At 38.1% G+C, this 6,112-nt stretch overlaps 1 protein-coding gene across 5 annotated transcripts in view; it reads right to left on the bottom strand.

The window, feature by feature from the left end:
- LOC136246546 (spectrin beta chain-like) overlaps nucleotides 1-6,112 on the bottom strand; it is a 38,853-nt gene that overhangs the window by 11,868 nt on the left and 20,873 nt on the right. The window lies entirely within an intron of this gene.

Below are 6,112 nucleotides of genomic sequence, written 5' to 3'. Positions count from 1 at the left end.
GAAGGAGTTCTAGAAGAAAACTTTATGCCGTGACGTATACTAACTTGAAGCAGGCTACTCGCAGTCACAAAAGACCATCATTTGGGTTTGCTGACCATGATTCTTCTGATGGCGGAGAAATGAGTGGCCCTGATGACCACACCATGCATAGGAGGACACAAAAAGTCTAAAGTAATTGACACCAGATTCAACAGCAATTTTCAAATGATCCTAGACGAGACAGTTGCTACAAGAGAAATGATGGCTGATCTGATCACGCTAAACGGAAACTCTGAACCACCTATGGGGCTGAGAAGAATTATTCAAGACTCAGTCAAGTGTAGCATTTGCCACTCTGTACCCATAAAGGCACCGGTGATAGTGGGCAAGTGCTGCAAAACCTGCTTGGCTGCCAACAGTGTGCAGACACATGGTATTCTGGTGCCGACATGATGTCAAAGACCTGCCCCATATGCAGAGCTAAGCGAGCTTGTAACGAGACTATGCAACTAAGGGGCTTGACAGAGTTGTTGGATAGTGTTCAAAAATATTTTCTGGTAAATGAAAGGAATAAGGATGATGTGGAACGGTCAGTTAACAATACTGTTAGCAGTGGTAGCCAAGAAAATCCAGAGATTGTAGATTGAACTTTCAATTGATATTGAACTTCTTAGTTTTCTTTCTTTTTTTCTCCCTGTAAAATATAGCTATCGTGTTGTCATCACTTTAAAATTTAAATCAAAATAATTATATTACTATATCAAATCGATTGCGCTAGCTGTATCTGTACACCAATTAGTTTATCACTTTATTTCATTTGGCCAATGCGTGGGTGAAGTTTATAGCGGGGATCAATGAAAGGTGTAATAATTACTATAATAATCATAGTTGACTGGTTGTGCTCTTGTTTGGACAACTTGGTATGACTGTACTGCCAAAAGGTATATACTATAACCTTGCTCAGATAGGTGGCTGTATAGTTGTGATATGAAGTATGTAGAAAAATCTCAGTCAGCCAGCCATAGGTGATTCCACAGGCTTAGCTAGATAAAAGTCACTGAACAGGAAACACATGCCTGATTCTTTTTCTTACAATTGTCAGAAGCTAACTTTACATTGATACTTTTGCCAGGAAATTTGTCAGTATTACACCTACTTAAGTTACATAGTTGATCAACAAACTATAGGTATGTGTATGCTTTGGTGTATTGAATAATTTTTATGGTCTTCCAAGTCTATATATAGAGGTGGTTGTTTTATCATTACAAATCAATTCTAGGCTATAGGCTCACAGCCAACCCAACCAAATGCCAGCTGTGCACTCATGCACCTTACCTGTACTGTTTCCCATAAATGCATGTGTGTCAATCTCTGCGGGTTTGTTTGTGTGTATGCAAGTGTGTGTGTGTGTATGTGTGTCCAGACCTTTTAAAGAATAATCAAGTAGAGCCAGGTTGTAGCTTATAGCAGGTAACTTTAACTGCAGATGATCAATGGAGTCATGCACGAGACATGATGATGTTATTTTTATTATTACTTTTATTTATTTATTTTTGTGTTTACAGCTCGTATGAGTATTAATGTTATGATCAATGTTTGATATGCAATATATATTACCAAGTAAACATAGCTAGTTAACAGATGTGTACATACGTATAACCACACATGTTTGTGTCTGTAGTAGCTAATATTTATAAATGGTAGCTTGGCTATCTGTCAATCAGCTCAGTTAAAGCAACTGATGGCCAAGAATTCCTTATCAGTTGAAGACCAAATGTGCTTGTGGTCATGCTGTCAACAGGAATATCTAATTGTTGGTCACATTATGGTGGACATTGGCAAGCATGGAACCCCATGGGTTGTACTACATGCAACCATGGTGGTTTAAATTGGCCATGGTCACTGTCCTGTCCAAACAAATGTACAAAGTCCTTTGTTTATGGCAGAAATCTAATTAGGTTGTATCTCTGTAAAGATTCTAGCCAATCGTAGACTTGTATGCAGAACAATCAGTTTCCATGGAGAAACATGTAGCCAATCCGATGCACTCATGGCACACCAGCAGTTGCTGCTATATAAAGGTCTGGAAATGCTACAGCATCATAGTCCTCATAGACTACCTCAGTGGATTAACAACGGAAAAATAAAATAACTGAAAAATGCTGACTAAAAATACTGAAAAATACTAAAAATAAATTTTTTAAATCTTGGGAAAAGGTTGCAGTATAGATTGGCATTGTTACTTTTAGCTTTTAAAATGTTTTTAGCATAAATCTTAGGCTGTTTAAAGCCTTCAAATTGCAAAAATCCTACAGCTTTTGGGGGTTGCACCTCCAGACCCCCTGAAATTCTTCTACCATACATCAATTGCCTGTTCCCCCCTCCCCGTAGGTCAGGTCTAGAATTGCCACTGACTGTAGCAACTACATAAGTGACCTACATTAATGAATTACTGATGGGATAATATATTGCAGAGTTCATTAGATAGTCTAACTCCGGTGTGCATTTGAAGCAAAATGGTAAATCAATTATTCTACCTATTTTTAAAAAAATTGTATGATACTACCATACAATCCAATATAAGAAAACCCATGCCATTGTGTGGGTAGTGCAATTCAAATCAAAGTTACTGTTGGTTTGTCCAAACTCATTAGCATCCTTGGCTCAAATCCATCAGCCCAAACCCATTGGTCACCTCTTTAACCTCCATTGGCCCAGACCCATCTGACTCATTGGCCTCCTTTAACTTATAATGGTGAGTGCGTACAAAGGCCAACCCGAACGTTTCCAGTACACGTATATACAAAAAAAATGGATATCATTTAAGTATTCACAGTCTAAGCAAAGCATACTGTACAACAAAATTATACATGGTTAGCATAACCAAAGCCTAACAGTCTTCTATGAACTTTCCTCTATTTAGCTGAATTTTCCACAAATGATTGACCGACTGACTGACTAATTAATGCCTTCAGATAAGCATAACTCACTGTAAAACATCTCTTCACTGCCGTCTGCCAAATGGTGTCGACTTGCAATTAGGGACCCGCCGATTATGCTCATAATTTCACCTATTATGCTATGCTGCACTGCTCAAAAATTTACCTATTATGCTTAATTAATGCTCAATATTTACCTATTATGCTCGATTATGCTCAATGTTCATGCATTAGTTCATATGCTTTGTTACTAGTTTAACACTGTATAGAAAAAAAATGAGTGGCTGGAGCATAAATGATAAATTCTTGCTGCATGTAAGAGAAAAGATCGATATACTCTAATAAAACAGTCAGTTTGATGATTGTTCTATTAGAGTTACTGACTGCTCTATTAGAGTATATCGATCTTATTTTGCAATTGTCATTTTCCAGCAAGAATTTATACTATCGTACAAATATTTAACCTATTATGCTGGCATTATGCTCAATGCTTTTAGGTACCTATTATGCTCAAAATTATGCCAGCATAATCGGCGGGTCCCTACTTGCAATGACAGCTTTTCAGTCATACAATGGTATTCATCCAGGTCATCTTGTAAGGAACTAATTGTAGCTGCATAGTCTTGGCTTCGGCAGATCTTACATATTCAGCTTACATTTCTTCCTTTACTAACTCAGCTACATTACTGTTTAACAAATTATAAAAGATATTTCTCCATGACCATAACAATTGAATTTTCAACTAGTTGAACCTCTTCCATTGCTTCCTTCTTTGATTCAAGAAGACAAAACCAGCTATTGAGTATTCCCGGTATTCATCCCTGTGTTCCTCGAGTGATGTCATGACAGATATTATACGTAGGTGAAGATCTCGTTCTACAGAGCTTAAGAGCTTAAGCAGATATCATTTATATATATATCATATCATCATGTCATAACTCGATTGATTCATCACTCAAGTGGCAGCTATTGAAGATACAACGTTTAACCAAGAAAAATACAATACCTGCAATAGTACATTATTAACGCCTCAGTTAACACAACACACTATGTTGAAGTACACATGTGAATCGAAGTGTGTAAACAGTGGAATGGACTACTGGAATACTGCAATGGAAATTTTTAAAGTTCAATATAATATTTTTACATCCAAATAAGCACAGCTCCTGAGGAGATATAACATGCACATGTGAGCGCATATTATATGTTTTGTACTGAGAAGCTGTGTTGTGGAGTTATCAACCAACAATATGTGCCAATCGAACTTACTTCTTATACTTAATTAAATGGTGCAATCAACTCCATTCAAACCCGATGGTTAAGTTTCAATATGCACAGCTTATTGGAGGAACTGCCACGTGGTGGATAACTTACGTATGAAATAAAGGCCAATAGCACTTAATTCATGTCATACCTCCTCTCTTAGTAAGCAAAAAAGAAGTTTTCCCCCTGAAGTCAGCTAATTTAGCATACTTTTCCTCACCACAACACTTGTTTGACTTATACATGCAACTCAATAATTTATCACAAGAGTTCAGTTCAGTGTGCAATGTAGCACTGCCACAACAACCTTTACTGAGCTAAAGCTGACATAATTGTAGAAAAGGCTCATTGTAAATACTTACAATATAGTGCCGTTTCACATTACCCAAAATTTTTTGCTTAGGCTCCTGGTTAATGGTAAACACCTCATATAGACTCTGCCTTCTGTATTCTCCCTCCAGTGCCTAACTGGTATGAATAGCCATCTACTTTTACGATGTATACACGTAATCAGTTAGCTAGGCAACTTTTATCATTTGGGAACTACGTAGTTGATATTCCCAATAAACTGTTATTGCGCATGCTCATAAATTGGTAAATTTTGTCTACAGTGAGGTAGAGCTGAATTCAAGGGGAATCTACTTAAGGGAAGCTGTACTTATTTGGATGTAAAAATTGATATTGAACATTCAGTCCAGTATTCCATTATTACAGTAGTACATTCCACTGTTTACACACTCCCATGTGAATATTTCGACTGGCTTACAAGTGATACAAATTAAGAAATTTCATGTCAGTATTAGCATAAACGGTCATACCATAGTAGCCATATAGGTGCAACACCAATAGCTGTTTAGTTCAGTCTCGGGGATGCTAATTGCATAACTTTGGTCGCAAATTAGAAACCAATGATGTCAGTAAGCAAACTCGAGACAGATTTGATCTGTTTATCCATCTGAATTGTTCCGATGTCTCCACAGCTATTGGAGTTGCACTAGACCCTTTTTTCCTCACCCGGCAATACGCGAAATAAAAAAAAATTATATACATATTTTTTTAAAAGCGGTATGGCCACGCTAGACGAGTATGAAACTGAAAAGTGTATAGCTAATAGTCATATACATCACAAGACTAAACACTCACTACATAGCTACGTTGTTGGATAAGCTACCAGCATCTAGTCTCGCGTAACCAGACCCTTCTCTTTCTTTTGTGTGGGGGCGGGGAAAGAAAGGGTCTGGTGAACATAGTATAGCATCGTCGTTGGGCTATCCCGAAATTGTGGGGATTCTACTGCGCAGTTTCCGGATTGTCGATCGGCACGAATGACGTGTTTGCTAATATTTGCGTCATTTGCATCCTGTTACCATAGCTACTACTGAAATATCTATGGTAACAGGACGCAAATGCAGCAGATCACGTCATTTGCACCAAACAACAATCCTGAAACTGCGCAGTAGAATCCCCACAATCTCGGGATAGCCCAACAACTATGTTCACCAGACCCTTTTCTTTCCCGCCCCCACACAAAAGAAAGAAAAGGGTCTGGCTACGCGAGACTAAACAGCATCCGTCCTTGTATTCTATTTATTAAACAGCACGGAGATTATTAATTAGAGCATACACGCTGTTTCTTCTAGGAATTATCTCGGACTTAATTCTGTAAGTGCGGGTATTTCACTTGTATTATGCGCCAGTGTAGCAGCAAAGGATGGACGTGGCCTTTTACAAGGTTAGTTTCCACTTGTGTGTAATGCACCAATCAATGTATTGCCCCACTACCCCCCTCGGGCATATGTGAGGCTATAGTGGGGATTTGACACAGCCGAATGTCAAATGCCCCATAGTAGGACAAACCATAGATAATAGAGTAAAGGGATAGGAAACCCAAGCGATTTCCGGTTTGATTTCCGTTACGCGTGACTTGATAG

The sequence above is a fragment of the Dysidea avara genome, chromosome 2 (assembly GCF_963678975.1).
Source record: "Dysidea avara chromosome 2, odDysAvar1.4, whole genome shotgun sequence".
In the NCBI taxonomy this organism is placed as follows: domain Eukaryota; kingdom Metazoa; phylum Porifera; class Demospongiae; order Dictyoceratida; family Dysideidae; genus Dysidea; species Dysidea avara.
The sequence above is the reverse complement of the archived record's forward strand: the minus strand, read 5'-3'. Positions and strand labels throughout refer to the sequence as shown.